The sequence below is a fragment of the Schistocerca cancellata genome, chromosome 3 (assembly GCF_023864275.1).
Source record: "Schistocerca cancellata isolate TAMUIC-IGC-003103 chromosome 3, iqSchCanc2.1, whole genome shotgun sequence".
NCBI lineage: Eukaryota > Metazoa > Arthropoda > Insecta > Orthoptera > Acrididae > Schistocerca > Schistocerca cancellata.
This window is the reverse complement of record NC_064628.1, coordinates 743,243,827-743,260,702: the sequence shown is the minus strand read 5'-3', so window position 1 is coordinate 743,260,702 and position 16,876 is coordinate 743,243,827. Positions and strand designations below refer to the sequence as shown.

General features: G+C 37.5%; 1 long non-coding RNA gene across 1 annotated transcript in view; it reads left to right on the top strand.

Annotated features, from left to right (window-relative positions):
* The first annotated feature begins 210 nt into the window (after positions 1 to 210).
* Positions 211 to 16,876, top strand: part of LOC126175763 (uncharacterized) — a 37,243-nt gene continuing 20,577 nt past the window's right edge. Inside the window, exon 1 of the long non-coding RNA XR_007535612.1 lies at positions 211 to 309. This is a non-coding gene — a long non-coding RNA (uncharacterized LOC126175763). The remainder of the gene's footprint in view (positions 310 to 16,876) is intronic.

Sequence of the window (16,876 nt, the reverse complement as noted above, 5' to 3'; positions counted from 1 at the left end):
TAATAATATTCTTGATGTATTTATGATTGTAATATCTCTATACTCATAATGTAATTACGAAATATGTTAATATCTGCGATAAAAACATGTAAAATGCAGCCACAGAGGAAAATAGTGTTGTAAGATTACAAAGAGACATTCACAATCAGCAAGAGTATAAATAGGAATACATGGTGTGCATTCTTTGTCGTCTTCCTCGAGAGCTGAGAGAGAGAGAGGAACCTGTGAATTTTACGAATGAGTAGACTTCTTTTGTCTGTAATCTGTATCTATCTTTAGCCGCCATTAGAGGAGAAATTACAAAGTAATGTAAGTTTAATTATTGGTGTGGTCTAAATACATTATAATTTATCAAAATTGTGTATTACTAATGTAAATTAGCTTGCCCATGTCATCTATAATATTTCTTTAAAGCATTTTCAGCATTTTTAGCGATTATCGTTGGTGTTGCTGGGCTGCGCCGCGATTCAACGATTTGCAGCGGCGGCACATTTAAAAAATTGTTCCGCTAAAAAAATTAACCAAACCCGTAAATCGGGAGCAGATAAAATTAGCAGTGAATTACGAAATATTTTTCTTTCACAGCGATCCTGAGGCTGACGGAATTTATTACTGGTTTTACATTTGTGCATTCATAGGCGTATAATTAACGTTCGAGTTGTTAATCTGTTGGTTCTTTCAATTTCTAAAGCAAATAACTTAAATGTATAGTGAAGTGTGTTTTGTCAATGATAATTAAACGTTCAGGTCGGCTTGGCAATATTTAACCATTTTATGCTAACAGAGACAGTTCCATAGCTAACGCCGGGAAAGAATTCAGTAAATGTTTAAAAAACCACTGCATTTATAAAATGTGTGCCAAGGCCGAAATACATAAAAAATTTAATTTATACAATTTTCAAATAAATGTTATTAATCAGTTAGTATGAATTTATCAGCTTGAGAGGGTTGCTAAGGTTCACGTAATTTTAAGTGCTTAATTCTGTCTAAATGAATTTTTATTACCACACGTAAATAAGGGGTTCTACAACAAAGTTCGTATTGAAAGAGTAAATAACAAAAATATTTAAATCCATCTTTTTTTTACATAATATATATATATATATATATATATATATATATATATATATATATATATATATATATATATATATATAAAAATATAATTATTATTTCATCAAAGTGGCTGTCAATCCGCAGATGTGAAGCATGTTTTAAGAATGGAAATAATCAGTCATCAGCTGCACAAATTTTTATTAAATCACTTCTTTATTAGTTCTGGGAAATGAATTTGCTGTCCTCAGAAGATCATACAATACATCACAAAGCAGTCATCAAGCAAACTCTGGATGGCAGAGTCCTACAAAAAGTGGGAATACAATAAGAAATTAGAGTTTACCAGGGCTGGATCACAATTAACATCAGATTAATAAAAATAAGTGTACAGTAATAAACCTTCAATAAAATTGTAGATAGTACTGTCAAGCACTTAAAACGTAATATAAAAATGCAAAGATATAAAAAAAACCACAAGCACATGATGTTTAGCACCAACGGACTGATAGTTTGACTAAAAGATTTCACTTACATAAGTAGCAATGAGTGTAGTGTGCTTAAAAGCTTATGGAGACTAGGCACAATGAGGGCACTCATGTATGTAACTTATGACAAACAAAATTGAACATCAATCTTAAAGAAATGAAACACCATTGAGACCTTATGCAACACGCTAATCAAGCGTATAAATTTTTTACACAAAAATGACATAGCTTGTAAAAGAGGTTGAAGGATGAGTACAATGATCAGGTTTATTTAATAATAAGCTGATGTTGGTGCTGCTAGCCAATGGAGAAGCAGTGCTACATTGAACTTCCCAGTACCTTGACATAGAGGCATCCATTGTTTGCTCATTTTTTCCTCAACTTTGTTATCTAGTCAAGATGTCTTAGTACTTGTTAATGTAATTTATTTTTTATATATTTTTAAAATGTGATGGCTAATCAGAATCGCGGGCCTTCTATTTGTATAATGATCTTTTTCCTACGTTATGCCGTTATCTGGCTAAGGTTTTGAGTCGCTAACACAGATGTGCTGTATTGTAGCTAGTATTTATAAGAGCTGTAGGCAGAGGTCCTAAACAGAAAGACAACTTGTAAATAAGCACTGGCACTTCACGCTCGACATTGAGTCAGATGTCTCAGCCATGGCGGGCCCACTTACTTGCGTTGCTGAAGACTCATATCCAGCGGCTGGCCTCTACGTCAAGATATGGAAAGTTCAATGTAAGCCTCTTCTCCATTGGCCCATGGTGGCACCATTAGATGATTATTAAATAAACCTGATCATTGTAGCCATTCTTCAGCCCTTTTTACAAGCTGTCACTTTTGTCTAAAAAAATTATTCACTTGATTAGCATGACATAAGGTCTTAATGGTGTTTCATTTCTTTAAGATTGATGTTCAGTTTCGTTTTATTAATGGTATAGACACAAGCGCCATCATTGTGCCTAGTCTTCATAAGCTTTTAGGTGCACCAGCGCTCGTTGCTTCTTATATGAGTGAAATCTAAGAGTTAAACTATCAGTCTGAGAGCTGGTTTCTCAGGATAAGGTTATGATTGTGGACGGCACCCTAATCAATTCCTCTCGGTTGCACAACAAATAGGTACACTTTATTTACAGAAATTAAAATTTTAAAACAATCTCTTAAAAAAACATAGCACTTTTAAAATAAATCCCTTGCTTTTAAAACAAGTTTGCTCAAAAAAAAAAAAAACAAAAAAAAACCTTACTGTAACACGGCTGAAGGCCTTATCACGAACAAAGTGAAATTATTGCTCCGCTGAAGGCCACACCAACAATAATTAGAAAATTACAAATATCCTTAAAACAAACATCACAATGTAAGGAATCAGGACAAGCGGTTCTCAGCAAGTGTCCACGGGTTGGCCTGGGAAGGTAACTCAAACATAAGGTAAGGTGAGACAGGCAGCCAAGAGTTGTACTCCCGTAACAGGATGGCAATTCAAACCAGAGGCAGCAAGTGCTGCCTGACCGACTAACCAATCTGCCTAACGTCCGATCACCAGTACAACAATGGAATATTTTTAAGGCAAGGGAGCAGAGACAGGCAGTACTAGATCTTCAGAAAACAGCCAAGGCTGAAGGAAACACTAGGACCAAGGTAGACCTTGGCATATGTGCAGTATAATACAAGAGGCTGTCGAACTACATGCCGTGTCGGACAGCATCAACATGATGAGGAAAGGTACACTGCTGGAAAAGTACACTAACCTCCAGGGTAGGTAACTGGGGAGTTAGCAGCCAGAAGGCAGAAAATACTGCTGGTTGCATTTCACTAATAAGAATAATACTACATTCAATGACGAATAACGAACAGAGAAAGATGGCTGCAATATTTCACAGCCTCAGAACACTTCACTCATTGCCGCCAGGTTTAGCGGCCTTGGGAGCAACAACCCACCGACAATGGCGAGGACTCAAAATAGTCGAGGTTGCATTAGCAGTTAACACTTCGCTCAACTTAAATGTCCAGGATTCAGTGTGCAATGAAGTTGACACTCTCGCAGCTAACCCTCCTCGATCTGGCAGCAGGATCACGCCGCCAGCGGCCCTGGCTTGCCATCGCACTGCACGGACCTACTTGCTGCTGCACCCCAACTGAACTGATTTCCATTCACAACCCTCACCAAATCCAGTACGCAGACAGCATTAAAATAACTGCTCATTCAAAACAATAAGATACACACGGATCTGGGAAAACAATTCCAACAACAACTCACAATACCAAAACCAGTTACTGTGAAAGAACATGGGCAAATTATAAGTCGGCACAAACACAGAGAAGCCAGAAGCGGTCGGAAGACCAAATGCACATCGTCTGCTGCGATGACCGATCTAATGACCAACCAACGGTCATCCCCACTCAAGTCAGGCATGGGAAAGATCCCAGTATAAATTGTCGACTGACAACTTATTGCCATGGGGGCACTTCGACGGGCGAACACACACACACACACACACACAGTGAAAATTGCACTACTCGAATATCACGGTCCATTCAACTAAAACTCGCTGAATCTGGTCCTTGATGTGGTCGTGCACTCTCGCGCCCACATCCTTCCACCAGACAGTACATGTGTGTCACCAGCGGTCGGGTGAGTACTGGCTGTCCGGACTTCACTGCTGCTCCATCTCAACTCCCCTCGCTCGACACACGATGACCTGGAAATACTAGAGGCCGCTCCAAAGATGGTACCACAGTTCGTGCTATCGATAAGCACTGGCACTGCCACTAATGGACAGACAAGACGAGCAAATGTAGTGGTGCCAGTGAACGCACTAAGAAAACAAGACGCCACTATTGCTATTACAAGATGCCAAGCTCTGAACGGCATCAACACGAGCCGCACTTGGCTCACAGTCTTTTGGCGATAATCATATGGATCGTGGTTTTTTAATATCTCCACATTTTTTATGTTACTTTCTAATTGCTTGACAGTATGATGTAAAATTTTAAAGAAGGAACATTTATCATCTGTTTATTAGTGTACTCTTATTTTTATTACTCTGCTGTTAATCGTGATCCATCCCTCGTAATAACTAAATTCTTATTTTGTACCCATATTTTTGTGGGACTCATCCAGTGGCTGCTTGATAGTTGCTTTCCAATGTAAGCTTAATCACATGATCTTCCGAGGATGGCAAATTAATTTGCCAAAACTGGTCCAGAAGTTCCTATTCTTAAAATTGAAGAAGCATTTGAGACACTCTTAGAGAAAGCAAAATATTATTCCAAGAACTTAAATCTGGAAGATCTAAAAATTTCTCATGAACAAGAAAAATACCAAGAAGAATGAAACATTGTCTGTTCCTTGAGAACTGTCTCACGAATGAAGATTTAAGAATAGTGTGTTTGAAATTCTTGGCCTCTTTCTGAATGAGATTGATTGATGGTACAGCAAAGGGGATCTAAAGTTACTATCCCATCTCAAAGAATAACTTGTTACACTCTCTTAAACAAATCCTCCAGCTACACTATGTTTGGAAGAGTTAACTGCACTACACAGACAATACACACACACACACAACAGACTTTAACCTACAGAGGCTCCACATAGAGCTCAAAATGCTGTATATCGTTAGAGCTAGTGTACAACCATGTAATGTATCCTCTATTGGAAGACAACTTATTGCTGATCATGGTAGAGTTAAAGAACTGTTTCACAAAGTTATTTGCCTGATGATCCTCATTATGACAGTTCCGCTACTGTCGGCATCCTCTGAGAGGTCATTCAGCACCTTGTGATGACTTAAAACTTGCTTCAGATTAACAATGACACAGCTGATACTCAACTAGCCAGTCCTCCTCCTTGTTCATCAAGACAGTGCTGGGGAAATTTATCTTGTGGTTGTCATGAAACAATAAGTTTCCCAAACTGTGGAAAAGAGAGATATGTTTGGAAATATGAATGCAAAATGGCAATAGAAATGTCAGAAAAAGAGAGAATGAAGAACTTGCGAAAAATATTATTTCCAGTCAAGAATAAACATGTCAATTGGGTTTTGAAATGAAGTAAGGAAATGTACTCATTCTGCACTAAAATAATAAAAAAGACCAGGAAAAGACGTGTTACATTCTATGGACTTCTAGAGAGAATGAACGATGACAGATTAACAATGGGTAAGGATGCAAGACAAAACGGGACACATTCAACAGAGACAAATTTAGACTAGTAGTCAAGAAATTCAAAGATCTTCAGGTAGATAAAACAGTCAGAAAAACAAATGGAGTCAAATGGTCATACAAGATGGAAAAAACTTATTTGGACAAAATTAAAGTGTTTTGAGGTAGAATTAAATAAAAGATAAGTAAATACTTATTATTATTATTATTAATAATAATAATGATAAAGAGGTTTATTGATGGCTGATTGTTACTGTGGTCTACAGTAAATCTGAACTATGGTCCATAAGTTGTCTCAGAGAAAGGTAGAACTACAGTGTTTCCAGCTAGTTGATGCCATTCTCAAAGTTAAAGGAATGAAATTGTTCCCAAAAACAAAAACTACTCTTTCCGAATAAGCCTTGAAGGCCCAACAGTACCGACCAGCCGCCATATCATCCTCAGTCCTTAGGCATCACCAGATGCAGATATGGAGGGGCATGTCGTCAGCAAACCACTCTGCTGGCCTTTGTCAGTTTTCATGACTGGAGCTACTACTTCTCAATAAGATAGCACCTCAATTGGCCTCACACAGGCTGAGAGCAGCCTGTTTGCCTACAGCACTCGGCAGACCCGAACAGTGGCCATCCAAGTGCTAGCCGAGACTGACAATGCATAACTCAGGTAATCTGATGGGAATCAGTGTTACCATTGCAAACAAGGCCATTGGAATTTCAAGAAGCAGGACTTGTACAACTGGGCTCATATTTATGACTTAATATTAATGATTTTTTTCTCTTTCTGCAACAACAAAACATCGACTGCCTAATCCCTTTCTACATATCTATCGATATACATATTTAATTCTCAGTTTTACTGAAGGATGTCTGTTTAATTCACACTAGATGTAATCAGTGAGTAAGATTGCTTGTCTCTTCTTCCCCAACAATCAGTGAATAGGTTTGTTTGCCACCTCCCCCCCCCCTCCCTCCCTGCAATGAGAATAGGTTACCTTGCCCCCCCTCCACACACACACACACACACACACACACACACACTCTCTCTCTCTCTCTCTCTCTCTCTCTTTCTAAGGAAAGGGTTGGTGCACCAATGGCACCATAAAAAGGACAGTAAGTGGAAATATATCTGCAATATAAACTGTGTCATCAAAAAACAGTGCAATATGCTTGGAGCAGTTCTCATAGATACAAACCAAATTCTAAATGACAAACTGCTTATGAAACGATGGTCTACACTTCAATAAATTCAGTTCTGTAACATTCAGTATCGTGTTCACCTATTTCTGCAAAGTAGGTAATCATAAGGGAAACTAAAATGACATTATGTAGGTGAAAAATCAAATACACAGCTGAAAAGGCCATACATAAGCACCATCCTAAAAATGATGGACTGCGGAATATGCTCTCAGAAAGCATTCTACTACATTGAAGTAAATCACAGATAATGATAATACAGTATAATAATGATAATAATAACAATAATACTGTATGGCATTATAGATTATACACATACATATACAATATATTTACAAGATAATGTTTAAATTTGGCAACCAGATAGCAACATCTGGTGTCACTTCCTGCAAGTCTTTCAGACCCCTTTAAAATCATCTTTGCAGTACCTACACCTACATACATCCTCTGTGAAACACTATATGGCGCATGGTGGAAGGTAGCTAGTACTAGTACCAGTCATTTCCATTCCTGTTCCTCTCCCACTCGCAAATGAAGCAAAAGAAAAATGGTTGTCTTTACACTTCTGAACAGGCCCTATTTCTCGTCTCATTTTCGCAGTAAGTTCTGGAGAATCATTTTGCAGCCAGCTGCAAGTGCCGGATAGCTAAATTTTATCAACAGTGTTTTGCAAAAATATCACTGTTTTACCACCAGGGACTTGCATTTGAGTTCACAAAGCAACTCCATAATACTTCCATTCTCATCAGACCTATTGGTAACAAATCTAACAGTATGCCTCTGAATTGCTTCAATGTCTTTCTTTAAGCCGGCATGAATGAGGTGAGAAATTGTTATACCAGCTATAAAGTGGGTATGAGACACCTGAGTCCCTGATAATGAATTTCTGATACTATAATCATATTTTAAGTATTTTTTTACTTGGGACATTAATAATGGTGCCTATTAAACAAGATGAGTACATAAAATACTATGTTTAAGATATAAAACCTTTTTTTGGATGCAATACAAAATTCAAACAAAATTACATTTCTTTGATTAATTACCATAATGATATTACCTTCGCACATAAAAATCACATGCTCCATGCGTATTAGCTTACCGCACTTCAAACAACAATATTTCGTTTTCCTGTCTTTTTCTTTTCTTTTTTTTTTTCATTACAGTCACCACACTTGACCTATCTACCAGACATTTCTTTTGGAACTGGCAATGAAGTTTCTTCCAGTTGATCAGCAATCCTACTTCGAATTTCCCTTGGAAGACATACACCTTCTTGTCTAGTGCGAAGACTGTCATTTATCAGATTCAGATCTAAATTATGAATGAAAGCTCAGCACTTCATGCGTGTTTTGACACCTTTTTCATTTTCTCTGTAGACTGTGACGGCATTTATGGCAGCCATATTGAGTATACCACAAAAAATTATCATAGGCCAACATTTGTTGTTGCAGGCAACCTCATAAGTGGCACTCAGTTCATCTGACACATTGACACCAGCTTTAGTTTCAGTGTAATAAGTAATCATTTCCAGTTTTCTTTTATCATCTGTTGATTGGTCTATGTTTTTATCGTGGTGTAAAGTTGACATGACCAGCACAACTTTATTCTTTTAAGTACATGGGATGCCAATGTAACGTCACTCGGGAACCCAACTTCTGTTCACTTTTTGAAAATCTCAGGTGCACTTGCCTTGTTTTTACAGACTGTGCCAACAGAAGTCAATGAATGTTCTTTCAAGAGATGGATCAGAAGGGGGTAACTAGTAAACCAATTGTCTAATGTCAAATTTCTATTTGTTTTCATTACTGGCTCCACTCAAGTTTACAATATCATATGCTTTATTACTAAGCCGGTAAGATCCTGGTGTTTGTTTTCTCAAGTATACTTCCAGTCTGAGGATATAGAATGTCTTCACATCTACAAGAGCTTATATTTTTATGCAGTATTTGGCTGGTTTGTTTGGCATGTATACACAAAAAGGACACCTTCCTCGGAAAGATAACAGCATCTAATCAATAGTAAGTTTCTCAAACGATATATAGTGTTGTTGAATATTTTCAACAAAATTATCAAAAATATCTTTTATGTCAGTCTTTTCCCTTTCGTCCAGGGTGTTCTTATCATCGAGTCTCAAACATGTTTGGAGAAAGTAAAATCTCTGCAGTGACATTGTGGTTCGAAAGATTGCAACTCCAGTACCATTTGTGCCACAAATCGTTCAAGTTTTGTCTGTTTGAGTAGATTACGCCCGTTATATTTAAAAGTCCCATAAATGCCTTCAAATCCTCCAAAGTTCCATCATTCATGTGGTACTGCTCTTTATTTTCTGGATATTTTCCCTTGATATTCCTTATTTGATTATTTGTGTGTGTACTTATAGTGTTCAACATACTGTTTGTTATAAAAAGACTCCAACATTCAGTCTCTGTTTTGGTGTGTTTTGCAGCACCTTTCATGCCTGGAGGATTGGTAATAATATTTCCTAACGAATACGAACACTTTGCCTAGGACACTCCTTCAACCATTTTGTACCACCTGTGAATGTATAAAAAATCCCATGTACCTCAGGTGACTGACTAGGAGCCGCTAAAACAGATTTCGGCTCTTCCGAATCATCCAAAATACCCTCTTGCTCTGAATCACTTTCTTCACTTCTTTGAGAAACTTTTTCACTCTATTCTGCACTCTCGGAGCCACAGGAACTAGCATTTGAACAGTTTTCTAAAACTTTTTCTAGTAGTTCTTGTAGTTGACATTCATTTTCTTCATAAGACATCTTGAGAAATATAAAATCTAAAAATAAATCAAGGGATACTATAAATAACTACATACCTCATAAACTTGCTGACAGCTCAGAAATGTAACACCGACTATGAGGTCGGGTGTGATGTACCCTGGCCACTTTTGCACACTTGTATCTCCCTCTGATGCTGGGGCAATGATAAACTCAACACTGCGTCTTGACCCTCTCTCTCTTACCTCCAGCAACCATGACAGCAAGATTTGTGTGGCAGCACTTCAAAACACCTCGGGTATGACACACCCGACCTCACTCATGCCGGGTTAATCCGACCTGGTAGGGACCCTAAACACTCCGGAATGGGTCGCAGTAGTGTTCTATATGCAGTATGCTTTGTAGATAAGCTACACTTTTCTAAAATTCTCCCAGTAAACTGAAGTCTACCATTTTCACTCCCTACTACAAACCTTATGTGCTATATCATATCATATTGTTTTGCAACATTACACCTAGATGTGACTACATAGATTTTCCCAGGGTATTAACTGATGATATTTTTCTCAGGTCTGCAGTCAGATAATGTAATCATTCAAACACAACATTTCGACAGTCCATCTGGCAGCCATCTAGGTGAGACTGGAGTACGCTAATCTCACTGGAACTGAATGGTGGCCCCTTTATATATCGTGGAAGACCAACAGCGTGTGTGCCAGAAATTGTCACTGCGGTACTCAAGCACAAGTGATGGTACAGTGTCACAGTGGTGAAAGCTGGTAAAAAACAAATTACTATTGCGTACCACAGTCAATATATTCTGCCGCCTGAGTCAATGACTGTTGTTTCTTAAATGTCAGATAAAACAGGGTTCCAGATCTTACTTAAAGGGTAACCCCTGCCTTTATTTATATAGTTGTCTGTCAATATAATTTTGGTAGCATCCTTTAAAAGACAGGGACAACAGTTTGTGTCTGTGTCCCTCGGTAAGACGGCACTCCATCACCACAGATTTCTCAGGCTGCATCAAATATCTGTGGCGATGGTGCAAAAGTGTTGAATGGTGCAAATAATATGGCCAATGTATGATTTCCCACAATGGGAATGGAGTTTATAAATAATGTGCTTCCTCAGTCCTAGGTCACCTTTCGCCGAGTCATGGAGCATTCTAATCCTGGCTAGCAGACAAAATTCAAATTTTATAATATATCTTTCTAGAATTCAACCTACTGTCAAAGATATGCCCCCAACATATGGCAGAAAAGCCACTGGTCTACATGCATCCTCTTATGGCTCCTGACAGACCTAAACTCTAAGGCACAATGGATCTGTTTTCTGTTTAGCCCTACTGCTTGAACACGAACTTATGAAGATAAAACTCTTGTATCAAGCTTTCTGCATCTGAGATGGCATAAGCTCTCTTTGCCAATGTCGGTGCACTGATATGATGGAGAGCTAATTGTTGCACGCAGATACTGGTCCATGTGAATCGGTCTTCCAAAACTCTGTGTCCCAGAGCCCCCTCTTTCTTGCTGTAGACCAGTCCATCTAGAAATGCACGCTTTCCATCCATTTTGATCTCCATCGTGAACTTGATGCTGGGTTGAAAGCAATTACAATGATCCAGGAATGGTTCAGAGTGTCTATTCCATATGGCCACACCATAAACATGTCACTGATGTACCTCCAAAAACAGGAAGTTTTCGAAATGCCATCCTCAGTGCCCTGTCCTCGAAATAAATTGGTGACTATGGGGGATACCAGAGCCCCAGTCACTTCATCAGTCTTTTCACTGAATAAAAGATATGTCGACATCAGCACATAACAGTAAAGCTATGTCATTTCCATGTCCAATTTTTCACTCGTTAATATCAAGGATTCTACAAGAGAAATCTGGATAAAAAGAGACACTACATCAAAGCTTACAAGCAAATCCAAGGGACCAAGACACAAAGACTCCAACTGCTGGCAAAAAAATCACAAATCTGGAAAAATGACATACACATTTTCCAGTGTGATGATAAGAACAGATGCTAAATACTTTGCCAAGCTGTAAGTGGGTGCACCCACATTGCTCACAATGTGACATAGTAAGAACCCTATTTTGTGAGCATTTGGCAAACATTTACTGGCGGAACAGCAGCACCAGGATGAACTTTATTAAGCACATCATTGTATAACGAAACTTTATTTGTTTAGTTCAGTTGTTGTGCAATATTTGGAACACTTATTCCTTAACAAAAAATTTAAAAAATCCAATGTGCCCACATAATTGACCCGAGAAAAAAGAATCATGGCATTACCTTTGTCCACTCTTAGGATTAATAAATCCAAATCTTCTCTAATGAACCCAATTGCTGCCCTTTCAACAAAGAAGATATTACTCCACCCTGAGCCAAGTATCCAAAACCTCTTCCCCTGACTTGTTTTGCTTAGTTCTCAGGAAAGCTGGACACCACTTGCTCCACTGAATAAATAAATTCAGTGATGGGGAGACTCCTCAGTGTAGGAGAAAAATTTAGGCATCTCTCCAAAACCAATAGTGTGGCATCATCAGTTCTTTACTCATGAGGTTAATCATGATCTGTCACCTGGTATCACCATCTGATGTCACTGGTGGAGAACAAAGATGCTGATTCTTTAAAGATTGCCTACTGACAGTGTTCCTGTGTACCCTCTCTGATACAGTCCACAGTCCAGCCACAATGCACCACTCCTCTTGTGACTCTGTACACCCAGGACAGCAACAACTGAATCGCATTTTCCATTAGGGTTTTGAGTATCTCTCATCCTGCCCTGAAATGAGGCATGTCCTCCCCACCCCTTACCATATGGCTCATATCCCTGCAGTAGACCACAATGTAAGATATGACCGCTACATGCTCCCAGAGCTAACTACTCCACTGTCCTGTCACTGGCATCTTCTACCCCATCAAAGGCAGGGCAACAGGGCTACCTGTTAAAGTGGCCATGTGTCATGTACAAACTTGGCTGCAATCGCTGTATTACACTCTACATGGGCATGACTTCTAACAACCTGTTTGTCCACATGAATTCCACAAGATGGCGCTGTGCTCTCGTCCAAAAGGCAAAAAATAAGCAGTTCGTCGTGTAAAGAATGTGAAAACAGAGTTATGAAAGGTATTTGGTGTGTCAAGTGCAACTACTGGTTACACGAAAAGTGCGCGAAAATAAACTTAAAATACATCAGTGAGGATTTTCCGTGGACGTGTCACGCTTGTTTACGTAACGAAATGGCCGATCTTGCAACTATAGTGGACTCCAAAAATGAAATTATAAAATTACTTCAAAATGACATTCAGGCATTAAAAACTGAAATACTATGTTTAAAGGAAGAAAATTCTAGATTAATACTTGAAAAACAGTGCGATGTGAATGAAATACATAAAACAAAACAGCAACAAGAATTGAAAACCACATGTGAAAGTGCAACTGCAAATGCAAGTAGTGTCACCAAAACTACAAAAAGTAGTCCTAAGGTTAAACAAGCTCAATTTCAGTGTAAAAAGAATGTTAAAATTTACAGAGATAGTCATGCACGCAATATTTCAGATTGTATGTCTAACTCGACCACAGAAAACGTGCGCATTTCATCCTTTATTAAACCTGGGGCGAAGTTTGTTGATGTAACAAGCTCTGTAAACAATGACTGCACCAATTTTACAGAAAGTGATGTCGTTGTTATTATAGCAGGTTCAAACGACGTTTATTGCAATGAGGCCAGCTCATTTATTAAAAAGTGGATTGTTATGTTAATGATGTTGTCCGATACAAATGTGATCTTATCAAATATTCTGGCGAGATTTGATCTGCCCAACTGGTCGTGTGTGAACCGAGAAATCCGATCTACAAATAAAAAATTAAAACATTTCTGCTCCAAGTTAAAAAATGTGAGACTGCTGGACCTTAACAGTTATCAAAGAAGCAGCTTCACTGTACATGGACTACATCTTAATCGTCTGGGTAAGAATACTCTAGCAACTGACATCAACAGAGCTATTGAGGAAACAAAAAGCGATAATTCAAATCTGATACCTTGTACCTCAGATGTCATACACACGAAAGACGGAAGTGATAATTATATATGCCTGCAGAGCAAGCAAACGGAAATAATTCCTCACTGCAGTGTCAAGACTGTTGATTTTTTAGGATAAAAAAGTCCCTCCGTGTTCCCAATTTAGAAACTATCAATTTGTGTGATAATGTTAACCTTGAGAAGGATATATCCTCTCATGATTGTACTAATGTATCATTTTTACATTATTATGTTGAGGGCTTGGGTAACAAAATCGATGTATTTGAGGCCTTAGTTACAGATCTAGCTCCACATGTAATCGTGGTTACAGAGTATCAAAAAGCTAACCATAATATTCAGTATTATAAGTTACAGGAGTATAATCTTACATCGTTTTTTTGTAGAACAGAACATAAAGGAGGGGGTGTTGCTACTTACATAAGGAAATGTAACCTAATAAGGTCTGTAGAAAAAGTATCATGGGTTAAGGATTATTGTATCGAGAAAGACTTTGAAGCAGTGATAATTAAGTTAATGATTGTATCCGTCCCACTTATTGTGGTAGGTATATATCGAGCCCCTTCTGGTAATCTCGAGGTTTTCCTGGAAGCACTGGATAGTGTATTGGGGAAGCTAAGCAAGGGTGGCAATACAGTAAATATTATAATGTTAGGAGACTTTAATATAAACACACTAAGCAACAGCCAGGAATGCAAAGGTTTACAAGACTGCATAAGATCCTATAATATTAAAGATCTACTTGGTCATGTGCCCACTAGAATAACTGAGTCGAGCAGCAGTTCCATAGATCATGTGATGACCAATTATGAAAATGTTGTGTCGGCACAGACTGTAAACGGGCACATATCTGATCATCTAGGACAATTATTAGTGATTGGTTGTCTTAATAAACTTAAACAAAACAAAAAATATGAGAATAGAAGATTATTTTCTGAATACAATATCACCTTGCTAAAGAAAACTTTGGGTCAAGAATCTTGGGAATCAGTTTATAGAGAAAGGGGAGTTGACAGCAAATGGGAAGTATTTGTAAAAATTTTAACTAGATATATTGATGTTACTATCCCGGCAAAGAAGATCAATGTAAATAAAAATAAACCTCCAGTAGTCAAACGTGTAAAACTTGATGAAAAAACGAAAAGACTCAAAGAAGGAATGGAGTGTATGTATAAGCTACACAGAGAAACCAGTCTTGATTCATATAAAGAGGATTATAAAAAATATAAATATGAGTATCGCAAGGAAGTAAGGAGAAGGAAAGTAGAACATATTAGTAAACAGATCCGAAATTCTGACTGTGTCTCAAAGTCGTGCTGGGCAGTAGTTAACGATATGAGGAACACTGATTCAAAAACTAAAATTAATAATATAGAGTTAAGTATACATAATGATAATTTTTCTGATCCTTATATAGTTAGCAATATATTTAATGATTACGTTATAGATGCTACTGAAAATGATACTTGCATGAAACAGGAGAGGCAGTTTAAATATGATAAGGAAAAGGAACGGGACTCTTGTATGCTACCTACAGTAACCATCAAGGATGTAACAGAGCTAATTGACAACCTAAAAAATAAAAGATCAGCTGGATGGGATGAATTCTCTCCTTTTCTACTGAAAAAATGCAAGGGTGAGTTAGCCAGACCATTAGTCCATCTAATAAATTGTGTACTTGAAGAAGGTGTGTTTCCGAAGAAACTGAAACTTGCTTTAGTTAAACCTTTATATAAAAAAGGGGAAAGAAAACAACCACAGAACTACAGACCAGTTGCCTTAACGTCAGTGTTTGGTAAATTAATTGAAAAAATAATGCTAGAAATCCTAATTGAGCACTATAATATGAATAACTTAATAGGAGATTTCCAACACGGCTTTAGAAGTGGTCAGAGCACCATATCTGCAGCAGTACAGTTTGTACACTGTCTGATGGAGAAAATAAATGAGGGTTACGAAACGGCAGGAGTGTTTTTAGATCTTTCCAAAGCGTTTGACAGAGTCCATCATGGCGCTCTTTTAAGTAAACTTGCTTATAATGGTGTCAGTGGGAAACTGTTGCTTTTAATAGAATCTTACCTTAAAGATAGACAACAATGCACAGAAGTTGTGTATGATAATGGAGAGGTAATTGCAAAAAGAAGCTCAAAGATAAGGAACATAAATTTTGGTGTGCCACAAGGCTCTATCTTGGGCCCCTTCTTGTTTATTTGCTACGTGAATGATTTCCCAAAAGTATTAGACACCAGTCATCGTATTACTATGTATGCTGATGACACCTCTGGGGTTTGCTGGGCACGTAGTAATGATGATCTAAATTCAGTGGTACAGAATTTTGTTGAAAAAGCCCAAACACATTTTGAAAAAGAAAACCTGAGGGTCAATATTAACAAAACTAATTTAATTTATTTTAAGACAAGTAGTTCAAATAAAAATACTGTTCTAAATGAGGACATTCAGGAAAATACCTGTTCAGAATGTAAATTTCTGGGGATATATATAGATGACAGACTTTCGTGAAATCAGCAAATAGATCATGTCTGTGGTAAAATAACATCTAGTCTGTATTTACTAAGGAGATTCGTTCAATATTTAGATATTGAAGCAATAAAAATAGCGTATTTTGGGTTGGTGTATCCCCATCTATCTTATGGAATTGTATTGTGGGGTGGGTGTAGCCAATACAATATAAAAAGGGTATTTGTATTGCAGAAAAGAGTAATAAGAAACCTGTTTATTAAGTTTAATATTATGACTATCTATGCAGTATATATGTTTCAATCAATATTATTAGTGAAAAAAGACAAAAAAGTGACAAACAGGAATATGGAAATCCATGATTACAATACAAGACAAAAATTAGACTTTCATATGGTGAGCAGACGATTGAATCTAACAACAAATACCCCATTCATTAAGGGAGCAATATTTTATAATTCTCTGCCAAACAACCTGAAACAGCTTTCTGGTAGAATTTTTAAAAACGAGTTAAAAAAATGGCTTGTATTGAAGTGCCCATACAGTATGGTGCTGACATGATTTGACCTCAGGAATGCTATATTAAATATACTTAAATGATATTTTACTTAGTAGCATGTAATCTATTTATATTGTGTATCAATAATCTAAATGTAGTTATTATAACATTGCCCATGCATGTTAAATACATGTTTCGAGCTGTAAGATA